Source organism: Gavialis gangeticus, unplaced genomic scaffold (genome assembly GCF_001723915.1).
Source record: "Gavialis gangeticus isolate Ggan-Ray unplaced genomic scaffold, GavGan_comp1, whole genome shotgun sequence".
In the NCBI taxonomy this organism is placed as follows: Eukaryota; Metazoa; Chordata; order Crocodylia; family Gavialidae; genus Gavialis; species Gavialis gangeticus.
Window position 1 is genome coordinate 153,268,215 of NW_017729025.1, and position 20,812 is coordinate 153,289,026.

The window sequence follows — 20,812 nt, forward strand, 5'->3', positions numbered from 1 at the left end:
CCTCACCTGGACCTCCCTGTCCCGTAGCAGGCATGGATGGGCATGCCATGGGACTGATGAAAGACCGACTCAAAGTACCCATTTAATAGGTTGGCTTTTTCCTGGGTGTGAGTTGCCAGTTGCCCCATCTGGTTCAGCAGGGGTCCAGCGTTGCCCTTGCTTTTCCTCTAGCCCCCCATATATCTGAAAAAGGACTTTTTATTGTCATTGATGCTTGAAGCTAGTTGGAGTTCAGTTGCAGCCTTGGCTTTCCTGGTTTGCTCCCTGAAGGACCAGACCAGTACAGAATAATCCTCCTTAGAGGTGAATCCCATCCTCCATCCTTTGTAGGCCTTTCTTTTTAGACTCAGGAGGTCTGGTTGATCCCTGGAGAGCCAGGGGGGCTGCTGTGCCCTCTTGCTGCCTTTCTTCCGAGATGGAATCGAATTAGCTTGTGCATTGAGGATCGCTCCCTTGAGGAGCAATCACTCTTCCTGGAGTCCCCTCCCCCTGGGGTTGTGGTCCCTTAGGGCCTCACTGACAAACCTCCTGAGCTTGTCAAAGTCGGCTTTCCTGAAGTCAAGGACTTCCGTGTTGCTGAAATGCCACCACACCAGGTCTCTACTGCTTTAGTCTTCTAATGCTCCACGCTGGGCCAACACAACAGCTGATTTTGTGATGCAGATGTGACCTTGCACTAGGAGGTCAGGATTTTGTAAGACCAGTCTCAAGCAAATGGTTTTTTGATAGGCTGCCTCCGCAGTGACATACTTGCCACACTTCCTTTTTCTAGGCTCCCTGTAAAGGTCACAAGGAGTTAATAATTGGATTAGTCTCCCTTCACAAATGAACTGCTTCTTACAAGGGCACATTCAGAGCCCCAGATCCCTCCTGGTAGCTGATGGGAGATAAAAAGGCCAGACTTGTTTCATTAGCCACCTTTTTTTTTTTTGTCCCTGTGATCTGTTCCTCATAAGAGCTGATGAGACTTTTATATCTAGATATAAATATAAACATACCATTTTGTTTTTCCAGGCTGGCCTGGCATCAGCTCAGTACATGCCCAGGTGGATGTGGTAGGGAAGTGAAGTACAAGGAGTTTCACTGTATTCAAGTGTAGGCCCCGAGAGGTGATGGGAACATGCACATGCTCTAGAAAATGCCCTGTATGTCAGCATCCTTGGAAACATGAAGAAACATGACCAGCTTCCTCTCCTCTTCCTCCTTCCCCACCTTTTTTTTTCCTTTCAGGCACCAAGCAGGCAGTGACAGCACCTAACACACACAGGCCTGGTGTGAGCACAGCTGACACCAAACACTTCTCTCTCTAGGTGTGAACAAGTCAAGGATAAGCTTGCTTCTGTGTTGTAGGAGAGGCTTATTTGAATTTTTCTGCCTGCTGGGACTGCCTGCTTTTCCAGTTAAAACATGCCCACCCCCCACCCACCCACCAAACAGCCAGATCTGGACCTAGAAGCACCTGATCTCTTCCAAGTAGGAAGCTAATATAACAACCCATACCCCACCACATACTCATCCCCATACAGGCCTGTGTAGTGAAGTTGAAGATCTCCCCATATTAACATAGCTGTGAACATTACAGCTGACAGAGATTCTTTATCAAGGTTGGCTGCACTCTGCTTCTGTGTGCATTGACCCCCTTCCTGTTTGTGGCATATAACCCATAAGGCTCAGCCATGCCATATTCAAAGCCTCTTGTGGGCTTACAGTTGCAAACATGGCTAGGTTTCCTGGAACAGATGCACGCTTAGTTTATTTTGCCAGTGCCACGTCCCCTTGCTGTGACAGGTTGTTTTAATGGAAAACCCAATGCACTGTCAGTAACTGCCCGGGGCTTCTGCCAACACCGCTGTGCCATTGGAACATCTCCATGCTGGCACTTTGCTGGCGGTTGTCTGTTGGCTAAGGGCATGTGGTGTTCAGAGAGGTGGTCTTTATTTGGGTGACAGGCTGGGTTTTGCCAGTGTCCATCATATTTGTGTGTGGACGCGTGCAAACGTGGGGTGGCAGATGGCAATTTCTATTGAGGAAAACTCTCCTGGCGTAGACTAGGTCACGGATGACAGGTGGCTGGCTGCTGGACAGCAGGATGCAGTTTGGCTGTGCTACCTCAGCTGTTGTCCACAGCAGCAGCAGTACTATAATTCGTATTGTCTATTTCCAGTTCTAAACTATCTTCTTATACAGCCACCACTGCTCTGCATCTCCAAGAGCTCCACAGAGAGCTCTTTCCTCATCTGATGCCCTGCCTGGATCCTCAGTGCTTCCACTTTCCTCTGAGTTTAAGGTGAAAGCTGAAGTGGTGATAATGTTTTGGATACTTGAAGGACCTGTATAGGGCTGAGTCTGACTTAGCACAGTTAGGGAATGGGGGAAAGATAATGTAGGTTAGCTGCTTAATGGTTTGCAAGCTGTTTTGATTGCCTTATTCCTCACCACCTACCAACAAGAAAAAAACTGTACCCCCAAGCAGAGCTTTGAACCTGAAAGAAGTGCCAGAGACTGTACAAAGTCCCTAAAGCAGTGCTTCCCAAACTCTTCCTCAGCATGACCCCACTTATGGCCCCTTACTCCCAACCCTTACCCCCATCTGCTGATGTTATGACCCCAATTGGGGTTGTGACCCACGGTTTTGAAACCACTGCCCTAAAGATTCTGCAATTGCTATAGCTATTACAAGGAAGGGACTGCAATACTATGGTGATTTGGCAAGAATATAACAACTTAAATTAGATTACACAACTGGTTTGAGCTCTTTGGTACAAAGGCACTAAGGGGGTGGGAGTTGTTGACACTATGAATATCCATACACAGACTTGTGTCGACGCTGGTTGATGTTAAGAAACTTCCCTCAACATGCTGTAGTTCAGGCTGCTTTGAATATAGGAGAGGAGATTTTTTTTTTTTCAAAAGCACCCAAGCTATCTGGAAGCCAAGACCCTGATGCCTTTCAAATAGCTAGATGGGAGATACCAGGCTGAGGCTTCAAGGGTAAGTTGTCACTAGGCTTTAAAGTGAGGAAGTTCCTAAATGAGGCTGTAGAAGTGTGAGTTACTTAGCTAACTCAACCAGTTTAGCCTCAGCTCTATTAGCTAACAATGTTCTGACCACTGCACTTTTTAAATCCTGGACAGGACAGGACTATCTTTTTCTTGTGTAGATGCTGTGGAAGAGCCTGACTACCACTCCCTTTCACCACTAGTTTTAGAATATTAGAAAGTGAGGGCTGGGAGGGACCTCAGGAGGTCATCTAGTTCAACCCCCTGCTCAAAGCAGGACCATCCCCAACTAAATCATCCCAGCCAGCGCTTTGTTCAGCTGGACCTTAAACGTCCAAAGATGGAGATTCCACCCCGTGTCTAGGAAACCATTTCAGTGTTTCACCACCCTCCTACTGAGATGTTTTCCTAATATCCAACCTAATCTTCCCTTGCTGCAACTTGAGACCATTGCTCCTTCTTCTGACATCTGCCACCACTAAGAACAGTCCAGCTCTATCCTCTTTAGAACCCGCCTTCAGGTAGTTGAAGGCTGCTATTAAATCCCCTTTTAGTCTTTTCTTTTCCAAAGTAAATAAGCCCAGTTCCCTCAGCCTCTTTTCACAAGTTATATGCCCCAGCCCCCTAACCATTTTTGTTGTCCTCCACTGGACTCTCTGCAATTTGTCCAAATACTTTCTCTAGAGGAGAGGCCCAAAATTGGACACAGTACTCCAGGTGTGGCCTCACCAGTGGTGAATAGAGGGAAAGAATCACTTCCCTTGATCTGTTAGCAACATTCCCACTAATGCAGCCCGGTATGCCATTAGCCTTCTTTGCAACAAGGGCACACTTGGTTCATATACAGCTTATTCTCCACTGTAATCCCCTCCAAGTCCTTTTCTGCAGAGCTGCTGCTTAACCAGTCGGTCCCCAAGCTGTAGCTGTCCATGGCATTGTTCCATCCTAAGTGCAGGACTTTGCACTTCTTATTGAACCTCACAATATTTCTTTTGGCCCAATCCTCCAATTTGTTAAAGTCACTCTGAATCCTAGTCCTACCCTCTAACATATCTACTACTTCCCTCAACTTGCTGAGGGTGCACTTTATTCCATCTTCCAGGTCACTGATGAAAATATTTAACAGAACTGACCCCCTGGGGCACTCCGTTTGATACTGGCTGTCAGCCAGACGTTGAGCCAATGACTGCTACCCTCTGAGCCCGGTGATTCAGCCAGTTTTCTGCCCACCTTACAGCTAAGGGAAGTATCCAACCCTTACTTCCCTTAGCTTGCTTTGGAGAATGTTGCGGGAGACCGTATCAAAAACCTTACTGAAGTCAAGGTATATGACATCTGCTGGTCTCCCCACATCCACAAAGCCAGTCATCTCATCATAGAAGGCATTCAGTTTGGTCAGGCATGACTTGCCCTTGCTGAATCCATGCTGACTGTTCCTAATCACCGTATTTTCCTCCAAGTTTTGTTGAGCCCTCTTTCCTTCTCTCTGCCTCCCACCCCCTGGGTACACTGGACCTGTATGAATTAGTATTAACTAGCACAGGCCTTGTTAAGTCACCAAGTCACAAAAAGCATGTATTAATATCCAGTTAAAACCAGCTATTATTGACTAATAATATTTTGATTGCATGACCACAGTTAATGTTTCTGTCAGGCCTCTAGTTGATGACTCAAGACCCTCCAATTCTGAAGTAGGTAGAGATGGATGCTGGGATGTATTTATCTGTACAGAGTTCACAATTTGGATGAAGTGGCCAACCTGTGCCATTGTACAGTGAAGGCCTTTAGAGAGAGCGCACTATATATCTTGTTCAGCTTCCAATGTCAACCTCAACGTATCTGAAATGACCACTGTATTCATTTAGTGAGATCTCCTGTCTAACAGAGGCCAGAGAGAAAGAATAAATAGAAAGTACAGTATTCTTTGCTTTAAATACTTTGAAATAAAGGGTTGAATTCATGCCAGCAGGGGAGCAGATTAGATTTACTTAATAGGTCTTTCCCCATCCCTAATTAATGAAATCATCTGTGAACAATGGATTTATAAGTCTCTGAGGAAAGGAAGCTAAATGCTTGCTCCTTAGTCAGGGTTGGAGTCCTATTGTGTATTTAGGAACTGCCTTTGCATATTAAGACCACTACTCAACTCTGAAGAATAATAATAATAATGTTCTGTTTGTATATTTAAATGATTGAGGGTTAGATGCTCTTACAGCTTCTGAAAGCTAAGCAGCACACTAAATGCACTAGATTGCCTTGCATTTCCCTTCCTGTACAACTTCCTCTCTAGCCTTACTTTCCATTCTGCTTCAACATGCCAGGATTTTTTTCTTTCTTCCCTGTTCCCTTCCATGTACTAAGTGTTGTGCTCATTCTCTCTTTTTTGGCCTCCCCATGCCCCTTCTCCAGGACATTACCATTTCTCAGTGAGATAAATCATTCAGTATAGTAAGCTCTTTTGGGAAGGTGGGCCAAGTTATCCTTATGTTGGAACACAATTAATAGCTGCTGTTAACTAGTTGTTTAGCCTGTAGACAATTGCAGAAGTGTTTTGAGGTTGAGCATATAGTCATGGAGGGGAGGGGAAGCACATTCCCCTGTGTTCTTATTACCTTTCCCCACCCCGTCCCACAACCCCATTGCTGCCTAGACTGTAGACAGTTCCCTGAAATTTTGGAATTGATCGGGCATGCCGTTCAAAACTTACCGTGTTACAGGTAGACGAATGGAGAAATTCAATTAAGTTGTGTAGTGCCTTGCAAGTGGTGCCATCTATGGGCCAGGTATGACAGGCAGGAACAAGCGTAACTTCATTGTCTTCAGTGGAGCGATGCTGAATTACACCCACAGAAGTTGTGGCTCTGTATTTTAGTTGCCTTCACATAGGCAAGTTTGAATGGAGTTTTGGGGGTGGAGGAGAAAGAACATGCGTTGCTTTTTTTGTTCCTTCTTGCAGTGCACTCTGACAACCCAGCAGGCTCAAGGAGCTCAGGTCTTGTGAACAGGACACACCAGAGCCTGATCGCCAAGCTGCTGTCTAAAAAGCTAGTGGCCATAGGACTGTTAAAGTTGGACTGCAAGGAGCAGAATCAAGCTCCTGAGCCCCATAGAGCATCTGAAGGCATGCTGTGGATTCATGGGAGTACCCATGATGTAAGTAGCCTTTAATGAGAGGGAAAGAGAGGAAGGAGAGGCCTTTTTTAATCCACAGTAGTCCAATCGCTAGTAACCCATCCAAAGATGCAAGCTTCATGACTTTTACAGGTGTTGCATCTAGGTTGGCCATCATAGAAGACATTCTGGTTTTCTGCTACTCTGTCCTCTATCGATATGAAACCCAACGCCTTTACATCCTCTATTTTTCCCTTCAAGAGAAAAATGGAGGACATAAAGGGCTTCGGGTTTCATATCAATAGAGGACAACCAGACTATCCTCTGTGATGGCCACCCTAGTTGCACTGCTTAATTTCTCTGCTCATAGTGGTAGACAGATACTTCTACTGGGTGTTAATGTACCTTTATAGGAAGAGTAATATGCCATGCTGGTATGAGGCAACTTCAAAGATCTGCTAGTTGTACTGGTTATAACTGCATCTGTTTTAAAAAAACAAAAACACCCAAACCAAAAACATTGCATCAATGGTCTGTGTGTTCAGGACAAAAAAGGATGGAGAGAAAGCATCAGCCAGGGAAAGAAGAGTTGCTCCCTAAGAACACCTCAGGATAGGCATCTGACCTACTTTCATGCCTAGGAGAGCCATTGCCCAGTTTGACAATGAAGGGGTACACACACTGCTCTTTAATGACAGGTTAGAGCAGCCTGAGCAAATTATAGCTTCTGGGTTGTAGCACCACCTCGCCTACTGAAGGCTCCCTTCTGTGTGCTGGACAGTTAGTCGCCCTGTGAGCTGCACAAGAAACCACAAGGAAAGGCAGGTTAGTGGAGGGGATGGCTCAGCAGCATTAAGTGGTACAAAGTGATAGGTGGGGCAGAAGAAATGCCCAAAGGGCTGGATATAGGGTGGCCATCCTAGAGGGCATTCCAGTTTTCTGCTACTCTGCCCTTTGATTTGAAACCCAATGCCTTTATGTCCTCTATTTTTTCTCTCTTGAAGAGAGAAAATAGAGGACATAAAGGCGTCAGGTTTCATATTGATAGAAAACGGAGGACAATCAGACTGTCCTTTGTGGTGGCCACCCTAGCCATAGTCTAGCTGGGTCGTACAGAAGGACCCTGTTCTCTTTCACTGCAAGGAAGTCTTCTCTAGAGAGAAGCCTGAATATGCATTTGAGAGTTACCTGTGGTAATGATCAAGGTGGAGAAGATGTTTACCCTTGAGATTTCCCTCCCTTTCTTCCCAGATTTGGAAGAGTGAAGGGCAGGGTGGATTCTAGCAACCTGGCTGAAGCTAGCAAGAAAAGAAGTACTCTTGCCTCCTCCCTCCCTTTTTCTTGTTCAGTGCTGCAGCAGTAGCTGTATCACAGCTGACTCAGAGGGCACTTTGCCACTGTCTGACTGGAAGGCATTTGAGGTTGATTTGTAGCATTAGAATATTTGTAGTTGCGCTTGGGGCTATTTCTGGCATTTGGTATTTGTTCAGCATCTGCCTCGAGGGTTAATGCAGGAAACTAACAAACAAACAAAAAAGAATGAAAAGGAAGGAAAAGAAGTGTTTGGTTTTTTTAAGGTCTTGCACCAGGTGGTAAACGATCTTGGGGTATAAACATGTTGTGTTTGGAGTGGGATCTGTTGGGGTTGCACTGGGACACACCCCAGCAATCTGCTTCACTGGTGTCTGCAGACATGGCCAAGGTTGTTGTCTTGCAGGGCTGGGCCTCTGCCACTCCTGGGGCGTCAGAGGCCTGATCCTGTGGGACAAGAGCCCCAGGTGCCATGCCCTGACTCGGGTGTGTGTCTGCTAGCAGGGAAACCCCCCAAGCAGGTCAGGGGCATGACAGCATGATACACGCACACACACAGTGAGACTCTGGGGGGATGGGGGCTTCACCTCACCCTCTGCAAACCCTGTAGGGTTTCTTCCATCAGTGCTTGTTGACATTTACTGCAGGCATTTCCCTGCAGGGGGATTCCTGGGGAATGCAGGATCTGGCCCCTGAAGCCTCAGGAATGCCTGCTGGGGGGGGCTGAAGAGCTTGGACAGCCCTAGGCTGCCTGCCTTCTCTCACTTTAAGCAAACAGACATATACTGGAAAAAGGTGGGATGAACAATGATTGAGAATCCTTGCACTCAGATTCCAGCTTTTGTGACAGGGCAAAGGGATAAGATGGTTGTTTGGTTGGGTTTTGTATCACCTTAAAAATGTTTATGGTGGTGCAAAGGCAACATTTTTGCAGCCTTAAGGATACATTCATTGGGGTTTGCTGTGGAATGGTGGCCTTTGGCAAGAGCTGGGTGATGTGTGAGCTTCCTTTACACAGCTGCTTACATCACTCTCCATTCAGAGCACTTTACCCATAGGCTGCAAAAAGGGGTGGGCCACCCGGACCCTGGCCTGACCAACTTTTAGCACGTTAATTTAGCTAGCTACACAATTAAAAAAAAAATAGCTGTACAGTTTTGACCAGAATGACAATTGTGCATTTGTGGGTTATATAAATGAACGTGCTAGAAGTTGGTCGGGCCATGGCTTTGGGTGGCCCACCCCATTCTGCAGCCTGTGCTAACCTGGAATGTGTCCTTAGCTTCCCCAGAATACCAGTGCTCTTGAAGTGCAACATCCCTTCCCATCTCAGTCTGCCTGTCTGTTGAAACGCTGTAAATGCTGATCAGCAGCACCCTCAGCCTTCATAGCCCTATACATGCCCAAAGAGCTCAGGAGAGGTACGTCCAGTAGAGCCTATGGTCAGACTTGACCTTCACGACCATTTTATAGCCTAATCTAGGGCTGCTAAAGTAAAAGGCTGCAACCAGCCCATCTCTTCTGAGCAAGCCTAATGGGAGCTCACTTCAATGCGTGTGGCTCTGAGAAACCATTCAGAGAGTCAGGCCCTGGTCCCAATGAGATAATCCAGGGAGCTCTGCCAGCAGCAACGTTTATTCTCTCTCAGTAGGGCCTCTGAAGCCTGTTCTTTTGGAGTAAAGCAGTCTGTTGTGAGCCAGGATCCTTATTTTGCTGCTGATAGGAGTGAAAGGCCCCATTCATTTCCAAGAGTTCTCAGCTGGTGGGGCAGGCCTCGCTTTTCCAAGCTCCCACTAAGTAATGAACTGGAATGCAGCCCTTGCTTTCCACCAGTCTTGTTAGGTTTCCAATGATACTGCTTTATGCTGGTTGTCTTAAACCACTCAAAAAGGTCTCCTGGCTCTAATGTTCTTACATATTTCTTTGCACCCATTAGTACCTGAATTGAATGGCCAAGGCTGTGTTCAGACTGCATCTATGTCCAAACCCTTCTTTAATTAAAGTGCTCTGTCAGCTGTCTGACCATCATTTTTGGGGATTTCCTTTCCGTGATCTGCAAGACCTTTTCAGACTAAAAATGTTTATTCTTACTAGCATTGTTGTTCTTATTTTTCTTATTTGACAACCTTTACCTGCACCAGCTGTCCCTCCTATTAAGAAAAATAAAGGTGGATTTTAAATATATTCACAATTTAGATCCACTCTGATTTCTAAGAAAGGAAAAAGCAACGCATGTTATAATTTTATAATTTGGAGGATATCCTATTATTTACTTAAACACTAGTTACAACAAAGGTGGGCTAGAATTTATGCTGCTTGTGTTGTAGTCTACCCTTGCATCACAGTGTGACTGAGGATTTTGCAAAAGAAGCCACATAAGAAATGTTCTTGACCCTCTGGTCTCAGAGTTCCCCAGTCTTGTACCTCTTTTCTAGCATTTCTGTAAAGGTTGCATAGAGTCAATATTGGAATCGCCTGTGAATCCTATAACCCTGATGTCCATAGGCCTACATATTCATATTACAGTAGCCCTTGTGCTAGACAGTACACTTGTGCAATGCACATGTATGTGTGTACACATAGTAAGGGACAGTCCCTGCTCTGGGAAGCCCTAGGCTCCGCAGTTTTGCTCCTTACCCAATGCCTAGCTATGGTTGTGGACTGGAGGCAAGTGAAACAATTGAGGCTGACTCCAGACAAGACAGAAGTGATGGTAGTGGGTAGATCTCATGATTTGTTGTTGCAGGGGAGGCAAGGGAAGAAAAGGACACCTATCATTGGGGTTGTCTCCCCTTGTCATTCAGATGACAAGGTCCCCCTGGATTTTCAAGTTTGTTGCTGTGACTAGAAGCATTTTGCACCAGTTCCATTTGGGGAGAAAGCTGGGAGCTTTTCTTTAAGATTTGCATCTGGCTACCCATGCCCATGCTTTCATACATAGGTGCTGATTCCATGGGTGCTCCGGAGCTCAAACACCCATCAAAAAAAAAATAATAGCAGGTGCTCGGCATCCATGGAACCATGCCTGCAGACGTTATAAAAACTAAAAAAACCTGCGCTTTACCAGAAGAAGCAGCATGACTTCAACCCGACTCTGCAGTGTCTGTTAAGTTTGGATGTGTCACTGGGCCTTTTTGACACTTTTAGCTAAAGCTGATTCAATTAGCTATTAGATAAAAGTGCCAAAACAGCACCACTAAAGCACTCAATCTTTACAGATGCTGCAGAGCCAAGTTGAAGTTATGCATTGACTCTTCTGGGCATGCACAGGAATGCATCGACTTTAAAGTGCTGTTTTCTGGGGTGGGGGGATGTAACTTGTCTGTTTGGTTTTTTTTGTTTTTACATCTGCAAGCACCCACTGGCAAAAAACAAAATTGGTGCCTATGCTTTCATACCCTTGAGGCAATAGATTCTACCCTTGATAACTGTCTGGAAGCTGCAGCTGGTGCAGAACACGGCATCCTGCTCCAGTGCCGGAGTTTGTGCTGGCTTCCATTAGCTTTCCAGGCACAGTTCACAGTGTTGGTCCTGACCTGTAAAGCCTTAAGTCTGGGCCCTACATGTCAAATGAGACACCTTCTCGCTTCTGTTCCATTGTGATCCCTAAGGTCAGCTGAGAGCGACCTTCTGCAAGTACCATCTACACACCAAGTTCTTTGGGCAAAAATGCATGGGAGGTCATTCTCAGTAGTTGCTCCTCAGCTCTAGAGGCTCGTATGGGAGAGGCTGGGACCACTGTGGTCTGTCAGAACCTGAGCCTGGACATTTCCTAAAATAAGTATATGGTAAGACCTTTTTATTTGGGTAGGCTTTCAGTAGGTAACATTTTGAGGGGGGGCATTGTTTAGGGAGTTTCTTTTATTACATAGCATTTTATTTTAATATTGTTATCTGGTGTGTGTGTGTGTCTATTTATTCACTCATTGGAAGTACATGCATCTCTCTGTGTCTCTGTCTCTCTATTTAGGGAAAAGCCCCATTTACTTCTGGTGAGTGAATAAATAGACAAGGAAGTAGGGGGAAGGCAAAGGCTGATGGAGTGCCCTGTCTAAGGTCACATACCGCAGATCAGTGACAGAGCCAGGAACCGATCAGAGGCCTCCAGATTCGTAAGTCCCTTGTCTTCTCTATTGGACCAAACACCTTTTGCCAGAACTTGGATGCTCTTAAAGTGCAAATTGCTTGAGATGGTCAGAGCTGACACAATTTCTGTCAGACTCTTCACAATTCCAGCAACACTGCTGCTTCTTGCCAAGGTTGCTATGAATCTCTTTTTTTAGACCTGCTAAATCTCACTTCTCTGAAGGAAGCTGTTTCCATTTTTTTCCCTTTAAAGGGAAGCTCTAAAACATTACCCTCTCATGAAGCACAATCCTATCATGTGTTTGGGAGATGTTTGGTCTCATTTGTACTCCTGCTTTTATACCTCAGCAGCCCTAATTTCGTTATCTTTGAGATATTCCCAAGTGATTTTGGGGCCACTCACTAGCCTAAACCAGGGGTCAGCAAATTACAGCCTGCAGAGCCATTGGATCCAGCTCACAGAGCTCAGGCCTTGGTGGCAAGGGGAAACATTCATGCCATGCCAGAGCTGGGCAGCATGGAGAAACGACAGCAGGCTCGTCGCACTGGCCCACCTCAGCAGGTTATTCTAACCTGCTGGCAAAAAAAATCTCTGACCTCTAGCCTATATGGAATAACCAGGGTAGCTGCAATGGTGATCCTGGGTACTGGCAGGGGCAAGCGGGGGTTTGTACCAGCATGTCAACTAGGATAGATAATGTTGCCTTGTACACAGAGGCTTAGTGGTTGAGGGTGCGGTTTTACTCTAAGGTTTCAAAAGAGCTCTGATTGTCATATCCAGCTGTGTCCCTGACTTGCTGCGTGAACCCTGGTTGAGTTGCTCCTCTTTCTGGTGCCTGTTTTTTCTTGTTCACCCTTTTCTCAGAGCAGAGACACTCTCCTTAGGGAGCTGAACACTGCCAGCATAATGCAGGTCTGACTGTCACTGGCACCTCTAGGCACAGCTGTGACTAGTCCCAGATCCAGCAGTTGCTAGATGGAGAGTCTTGAGGCATAGCTAGAGCTCATTCTGGGTCAATACGAATCCACCAGACGGGTCCTTCTCTCTTATTTTTGTCTGAACCTGCCCAGTCTGGCTGATGGGCTGCCTTTTCCAAGCCTTGCTCCCCAGGTGGGCCTTAGCTGTAGTATATATTGTACAGCCAAGGGCTTAGAAGCCCAGCTGGCATGGGGGCAGCTGCTTGGGGACTTCCACGCTGGGCTCATTTACCACAAGGTGCTGCTTCCCATTGGCAAGGGACACTTGTTGATTAAAGCAAGTGAAGGGGTTGGGCCAACAAAGACAAGCTTCAACAGGGCCCCACATGTACAGCAACAAGTGAGGGACCCCTTGGAACATGGATGGACTAGCATAACCAAATGTAATGTAAATCTGCTGCATGTAATGATGCATCGTAGTTACTACATGGTGGGGGAGCAGATAATAGCTGGTTTGCTCTTAGCAAGTACCTGACCTGGTGTAGACGCAGACAGTGTAACTTATGCTACCAGAGTTTGATACCCCTGATATTTTTCAGAGGTAATTCTCCATTGGTTTGGGCAAAGTCATCCTATTTTAGGGGTATTTGTCAATCGCATCATGTTTACAGTCACAACACATGCTGTATGTCTAGTCTCTCAATCATCCTTTCCTTCCTGAGGTGAAGGAGACACTGTTCAGCCTCCCTGGTTGATCACCTCTTGCTGGCATGAGTAGCTTATGAGGACCATCACTCAGGTTGATCTGTTTAAGAGCGGCTCTGCCATTATGGAGGAAGTGGTTCTTTTATGATGATTTCTGGGGTATTTTTTTGCAAGGCCTTGGGTAGTCTCAGTAATCTGGGGTCCATAGGAAGTGTTTGGGTTGAGGCAAATGATGCTGGCATAAGAACTGGTGTGTACAGAGCTGCCTGCACTCTGCAAAGGGAATGGAGAGCCTTGCAGGAGGTGGTTGTGGGGTGGATTTTGAAAATCGAGTCTTTCTCCATTTTCTTCCTTTAGTGTAGGTGAGTGTAAAATGTCTGTGCTGCCAGCTCTCTGTTGTCTTTGCTGCAGTCATGTCAAAGAGGAAAGGGATTTCTCTACTTTCCCTCTATGAAAGATGGTTATAAGTTCCAGGGAGTGAGAGTGGAGACCGTGGCAGGAATTGTGGAGCCTATAGTCAATGCGGACCCAACATGCCACACCAGGCACCAGCTCCTTGGATAACATGCAGGATTTGTCTCCCTCCTACGTTCTCTCTGCTCCCACAATACTGACAGTGGGACACCCTCTTTAACAGAGTCCCCTGAGGGCTGCCTGGAAAGTCTGTGCTCTGGGCAGGATCCAGGTTTTCACGGGTTAACTCGGGCCTCTCTTAAGTAATTAAGTGCTACTGACATTAAAAATGCAGTCCTCCATTGGAAGCTGTCACTAACCAGGTCTCACTGTGCCTCTTGAGGCAGGCATAAGCATCCCCATTTGACACATGGGGAAACTGAGGCATGGATGCCAAGTTTCTTTTCAAAGGTTTCTTGTGGCTTTTTTTGGGGGGGGCGGGGAAGGTGGTCAGAGTCTGCCTCAGTCTTTAGATACCTGAGCAGAGACCCTGTAAAGCAGGGCAATCTTTGGAGTGCAGTATGCTCAGCAAATCAGAAATCCTTGTTGTAAAATCTTGGCCAGGGACATGGAGGGATTTGTCCAAGGTTGTGTCCATGGCAGAGCTGGGATTAGACTTCTGGCCTTTCAGCTACTAGTCACAGGCTCTGGACACTAGCCTCATCCACTTGATCTTGGCAGGTCTGTGAATAACAAAATATATCACCTCTTCCAAAGTTTTGATTCCTTTTGGCAGGTCTGTGACACTTGACCTGGGTAACTGTAAAACTGCAAGCCTTTATAATACGGATGTTCTCAACCTGGGGTAGAGGATTGCCCCCCCAGGGCTTGCTTTTCATTGTGGCCAGAGGGAAGAGTGGTGGTCCTGCAGTGAGGGCTATTGTGTTGCAGATGAAGAAGAGACTGAGGAGCACTGTAAAAGCAGGGAATCCTGGCAGAGCTCAGCCTGCTGTTTGGCAGGTCTCCAGGGTTGTGTGTTGGCTGCAGACCTGCCCCTGACATTCCTGGTTTGGATCCGAAGGGCTGCCGTGACCTGTGTGCGGGATGATAGTCTGAAGAGGAGTTCGAGGGAATCCTCTTTCACAATAAATAAGGAACTGGGAAGCTGGGTAAAGTGACGTGGGAGAGAGCTGAGCTGAACTGGACCTCTCTTGTCCTGGGCAGGGGTAGGAGGGGGTGCTGTGGGCCAAGGCTCAGCATCCTGGCAGCTTCTCTGGGCAGAGGTCTTCCTGCGCACTGCCGCCCCGCTCCTGCCATGCAGCCAATTGGAAACCAGCCTGGCCTGACACCACCCCTCCTTCAGGGACTTTGTCTCAACTGGCAGGGCCAAAGAGCCTTTCCTTGATCTGTTTCTTAAAGGCTCCCTCTCTGCAGAGATCTCTGCCCTATAACCTTTGTCCGGCTGACAACAGGAGAGGTGAGTTTGGAGCTGTAATGCTACAGGGATATAGGTTGCAGCTGTGTTGGTCTAAGGACAGAGGCAAACAAGGTTCTTTGGGTAAATCTCTGATATCTTTTATTAGACCAACTCAAATAGCTAGAAAAATTCTTCTTTGCAAGCTTTCGGGTATGAGCTGTAATGCTGTCAGGCTTTTTTTTCCCCTGGCCGTGCTCTATAAGGAAGCTGGCTGGCAGCACCATGGGTTTGCAGTGCAGAGAGGTACTGCACAGTGGATCCTTCCTCTCCCTTTCCCCTGAAAAGGCGTGCTGGGATACCCCTCTTGTGGTAGTGAAGCACTAAGAATGTGCCTTGTTCCATGTGTAGCAGCCTACAGTCCAGAAAGCAGATAGGGAACTCAGATACTGGCTATTTTGGGAAGCATCATGAGAAAGTAGTGCCTGACTTGAGCTGGGCTACCTTGGAGGAGACGCTTTACTTTTGGGTGTCTGGCCTGTTTTAGTGCAACGCGAGGCTAGAAGGCATTGTTTCTCTGGGAAAACTTTTGGTTCATTTATATTTCTAAAAAGTCTCCGCCTGCCCCTGTGGTGTCCCTTTACTGGTCAACAAAACTTGGCAGGGGCTCATCTGCTCCATGGTGTTGGACGTGTGTGTGTATTTTATAATAAACAAACTAATGCAGTGCACTAATACCCCAAGTGGTTATGATTGCTTCACAGCTTGCTCAGTGTATGGCAAGTCACCCAAGTGAGAGTAAACGCTTCCATCACCCATGAATTGGGGCTAGGATACCCCTCTGTCCTGGGGAAGGGAGAATTGCCAGGGGAAACAGTGCGGGAGGGAAAGGAGCATGCATGCGCACACATTCTGGCCTAACAACTCTGCAGATTGATGGCTTCTATAGCACAAATGTTGGCGGACCATCAACCCACCAGTGAGCCATTGCCCTCAAATCATAAGGTCCTACAGGGTCAGAGGGGGCTTTTGGGTACTCTGCAGAGCCTGAGTTGGGCTGAGCACACTTGTATGAGGTGCTAAGATCAGTTGTCTCCTTTTCCGTAAGCCACTGCCTCCTGCAGGTGCAGGCCCTGGTTTTGTAGTGTAACATGGCCCTGATCCCTTCCCCTATTTGACTGGGCTCTTTAGCCCCAGAGGTGGCCCTCTCCTGTGAACACACTGAATGCTGGAACCTGGCACTGCGCTGGCCTGCCAGTCCCCCTGCTTCTTGTTCACCCTGCTACTTGGCTCTGTCCTCTTTTCTCTGTGTGTTCAGAAGATCCCATTTTGGTTCTGGAGATCAGGCTTGGCTCCACTTGCCTGCTTTTAAGGCAAACCTTTGACACTGCCCCTTCCCTGGCATACTGTACCAGTTGTCCTTGTGCATCTTCTGCAGGCATGTGCTCACTGAGGTTTTGATTAGTGAGATGCCAGCTGATGGTGCTCAGTGAGAGACAGTGCACTGGCACAAGAGGTAGTCCCCATGCTTGTTTTGAGTAGGTTTTTTTTTAATTTATTTTTTGGGGGTGGGGGGTGGGGAATGGGACCTGGTCTCCTGCTATTCTTAGGCTTTGCACATCACTGCTCTCAAATTAATTAGCAAGACTGAGTCTCAATTCAGGTGTCCCAGAATCTGGACCCCAGATCATTGCTGAGGGGCTGCATCAAGGCTGTAAGCAGCAGTGGTACCCATGGATTTCAGGACCAGGGGAAGTTCTTAAGTCCAGGTCCTTCTCCTTATCTGATGACTACGTTACCTTTTGTGCAGCAACTGGATTTAGGATCACACCTGGCTTTTGGTTGTTTCTGCACTTCGAAGCAAGAGGAGTAAAATCCTAATGTGGTTTTAACCTAAAAAGTTAGTAAACTTGTGTGCATAAAGGAAAAGCTATTCATGATTTGTTGCAGGGAGGAGGAGGTGGGGGATTAATTTTAGACTGCCCTGGTCCTAGTGGTCTCCGAGGTCATGTTTCTAGGATACCAATCTACACTCAATTTAGCACCATTTCTGGGCTGAGGCAAGTTCAACAGAAAAACAAACCCAGATCCTGTACTCTGAATGGGGGTTGCTGGGTTACTTTAATCTATTAACCGTGGAAATAGAGTAGATGGTTGCAAACTTGGTCTCTTTCTGCAAACCCAGCACCTCCTCCCTTGTCTGGATGGTGATGTTGGAAGGCTCTCTAATCCAACATACTTTCTCTGATACCATTGCATATACCTGAATCCATGTCAGATTAGATAAAGGGTATCTAGCCTGGTGGCAGGGGTCCTAGTGTCTGGGCACAGTGTCTATGTAGAGGAACTACTATCTTCATGCTAAGACTCCCTAACCCAGCCCTCCTACTTCCTCTGTATATTGTGGAACGTCATGATATGTCTTAGGGCTGCTGTGAGAATTAGCTGGATGAGGTTTTCCATTTGCTTTTACATGTGATAGTAACTAGAGATCATGGTCATTGTGGAGCAAGGGCATCAGAAATATCTGAGGGTCATAGCAGACCATCCTCCCTTCAATCCTGCTCCCTGCATACCACTGTTTGCACAAGGAGCATTAGTGCTGCATATGGCCCACTTCTGTTATGGTGTGGGATTCCCAGGTAAAGCATTGCCCTTCACGTGATAAGATGAAGGGAGGCAAAGGTTAATAGGCAACCAGGTGCACTGGCATATACTTGCACCAGAAGTGTTTGAGGTACTAAGGTTAAAGTCCCTGAAGAAACCTTCCTGAAGCTTGACAGGGTTCAGGCTGATGTTGTGGGGACAGAGCTAGCTGCTGCTGGAGGCACTCTGGAGGAACTGTTCGGGTCATGCATCAGAGATTGGAGGTAGAGAGAGAGAGAGAGAGAGAGAGAGAGAGAGAGAGAGAGAGAGAGAGAGAGTGTGTGTGTGTGTGTGTGTGTGTGTGTGTGTGTGTGTGTGTGTGTGCATGTGCATGTATCTGCATGACAGAAATGGCATCTGAGCAACATGTGAGAGTCTCTATGATTGTTCTCTTTGGAAGATGGGAAGCAGGGTCAAGATGGCATTTGAAGGCAGCTGGGCTTATGCTACCCAGTTACTTGATGCAGTCTGGTATTTGAAGGGGCTATTTCTTGGAAGGTACATACTGGGGTGTCAAAAGGGTGACACTGCTAGTGACCCCTTGTTTGGGGAGTGGGGTATATGTTGTCATGGAGGGAAAGGCAGAGTGTCCTTTGGTCCATTATGTACTCCGTTTTTTCCTCTGAAATGCAGAGGAAGCCGCTTGCAGCTGGAATGCTGTGTGGGAACTCCATCAAACCCTGCGAACAACAGGATTCTGGGTCACAGCCTCCGGTTCCTCGATGCGGCTCTGACCCAAGTTATGGCCATCTTTGGAATTTTTCATTCTTGGCATTCAACTCTAGAGTGTTTTCTTGGGAGGAAAGGAGAACAATGCATTGACCAGCTGTGATATTTCTCCCTGGTGTTGCTGGGATAGGTGGGAATAGCTTCCAAAAGTGAAGGTAGGGCTGGGGACTAATTTGAGTTTTAGGGCCATGAGGACTGCATGGAGATTCTAGCTGGACCTGGGCAAACACCTTATGCAGACACAGTCCACACCAGGCAGCACAGTGTGTCACAATGCAGCTTACATGATTTGAAACTGATTCAAATTACAGCCATGCTGGGGGCTTGAGTTGGCATAGGTATAGGTATGTTGGTGCCTGAAATCCCAGTGTGGACAGGGGCTGCCAGAATGCCTGTGAGGATAGATCTAGCTGCTTCTGGAAAAGCATTCCCTTGGAAATGTGATACTCCAGAACTGGCCTACCTGTGCTCCAGCTCAGGGCTGCTCAGCTGTCATGACTACCCTGCCCTGCCTTGATGGAGAGCAGAGGGAGGGTCCTGCAGGGTGGGCCTGGCACTGTGGGGATGATTCTGCATGGGATTACCACTGCTCTAGATCGGGGATGTCAAACATACAGCATTAACCTTGTCCTGATGCAAGAGGCAGGTGAAATGGAGTGACTCTGTAAACTGCAGAGTGCTGGCTGTAATGCAATAAACCATTCCTTTACTATATTGTCCCATTGTCCTTCTTGAGGATTCCCAACCTAGCACTACGGGAGCTTCCTCACCCAATGAATGATGTGCCTGCTGTTCTAAGACTGATCTCCTCCATCATTTTTAATAAATGTAAATGGGACATACCAGGGTGTGAATAATGGGGCACTAATCCATGCCTAGCTGTGTTAAGAGCTTGCAAGGCAGGAATTAATACCACATAATTCATTCCCTGCACAGTTCTGTCCCTTAATTAGGTATGGCTTGTAAGATTTTTTTCTGGAACTGCCTGTATTCAGAGCTGATTGGCTGCTGCTGCTCCTAGGAAGCTGCCCCCCACCTCCCCCCCAGGAAATAACACCTGTTTTTGCTGAAGGCCATTTGTCCTGGTTGAGGCCTGCCTATGGATGTTACAGGGCAGGAAGTTTGCAAAGGTTCTCACTTCCTGCATTTCTGTGCTGCCGGTTCTTCTCATCATCCCTTTGTTACCTGGGTTGTAGGAAAGTGTAACAGGATCCCAGAGTCCCTGGTCTCAGCAGGACTGGGGTTTCCTGGCTCTCATGTTCTGGGTGTCTGCATGAAGCCTTTTAGACAAATATGTGCACCTGCCCTGGCATTGGTTGTCATGCTGCAGTATTGGCCCAGCTGCTCAATAGGAGTTTCCTGTGAATGCATGGGGCCACCATGACAAATCTGGAGTCAGGGGCTCTGAATCACTACTAACATTATGCAGCTGCTTGGCAACTTCTTCTCTCAGAACATGGAACTGGAAGGAGCCTTCTGGACCATTGAGTCCAGTGCTCTGCATTCCCAAGCACTGGTAATCCAAGGAGTGCCCTGCCCGCCACCCAAATCAAATCACTGCTTCAAATCCTCTCTCACAACTGCAAGATTTCATAGACATTAGGGCTGGAAAGGACCTCACAAGATCATTGGATCCAGCCCCTTGCCCAAGGGTCAGGAAGTCAGCAGGGGGTCAAATGATCCCAGCAAATTAGGCATCCAAGTGTGTGTGTGTGGGGGGGGAGGTTGTTTGTTTTAGTTTTTTTGTTCTGTGTTTTAAAAGTATCCAGAGTAGGTGCTTGCACCACCCCTGGGGGGCCTGGAATAGACTCCCCCCAGAGGTCATGCAAGCACCTATTCTGGATATGAAGCTTGAAACACCCTAGCCCACGCTATCAGTGGAAATGAGGACAATGAGGCTCCTGCCAAGGCCTTGTCACTGCAACAGCAGGGAAGTAGTTGGTCAATAGATAGTCCAGAAATCCTAGGAAAAGGACCATGCCTCATGCTACAGAGGAAGACAAAATCCCCATGGTCCATGCCCATCTGACTGAGGGGAAAGATTCCTTCCTAGCCCTAAATTTGGTGCCTGGTGTGACCCCTGAGCAGAAAAACAAGACCCTCTAGTGAGGAACCTTTGGGTTTTCTAAGTGATGGCTAGAGCATCAGTGCAACTCAGAAAACCAAAACCACTTCAGGGTGGGGGGAAAGGGGGTGTATGGGGGGGTGTGCATGCATACATGTTCATGTGTGTGCCTGCTGGCCCCAGCTATCAACCCGCAGAACCTTGAGGTATGGGATTACCAGACGTTTTCATGCCACTTTTATACCCTAGCTTGGAAACTGCATCACAATTTCACATAACTTTCCTGTTCTCTTTGCATTGTTCAGGTTATAAAAGCACTGCAGTATACACCTTGGTCTCTGCGCAGTCTTCTTTGTCTCCATTCTTATGAAGGTTTTTAAGGCTATGGGAAATGTTCAGTAACCTCCTCACCCTTTGGTTCCTCCTGTTCCCAGA

The 20,812-nt window shown here is 47.1% G+C and overlaps 1 protein-coding gene across 4 annotated transcripts in view; it reads left to right on the forward strand.

Moving 5' to 3' along the window:
• The window catches only part of SLC25A22 (solute carrier family 25 member 22), a 100,649-nt gene that overhangs the window by 31,929 nt on the left and 47,908 nt on the right, over positions 1-20,812 (forward strand). The window contains exon 1 of one of the 4 annotated variants that reach the window (XM_019519789.1): positions 18,220-18,467. The exons of 2 other annotated variants lie outside the window; for them this stretch is intronic. The gene's annotated coding sequence lies outside the window, so the exon portion shown is untranslated. Of the gene's footprint in view, positions 1-18,219; positions 18,468-20,812 lie in introns of those variants that run through there. One more of the 4 variants, XM_019519786.1, reaches the window with a different exon arrangement.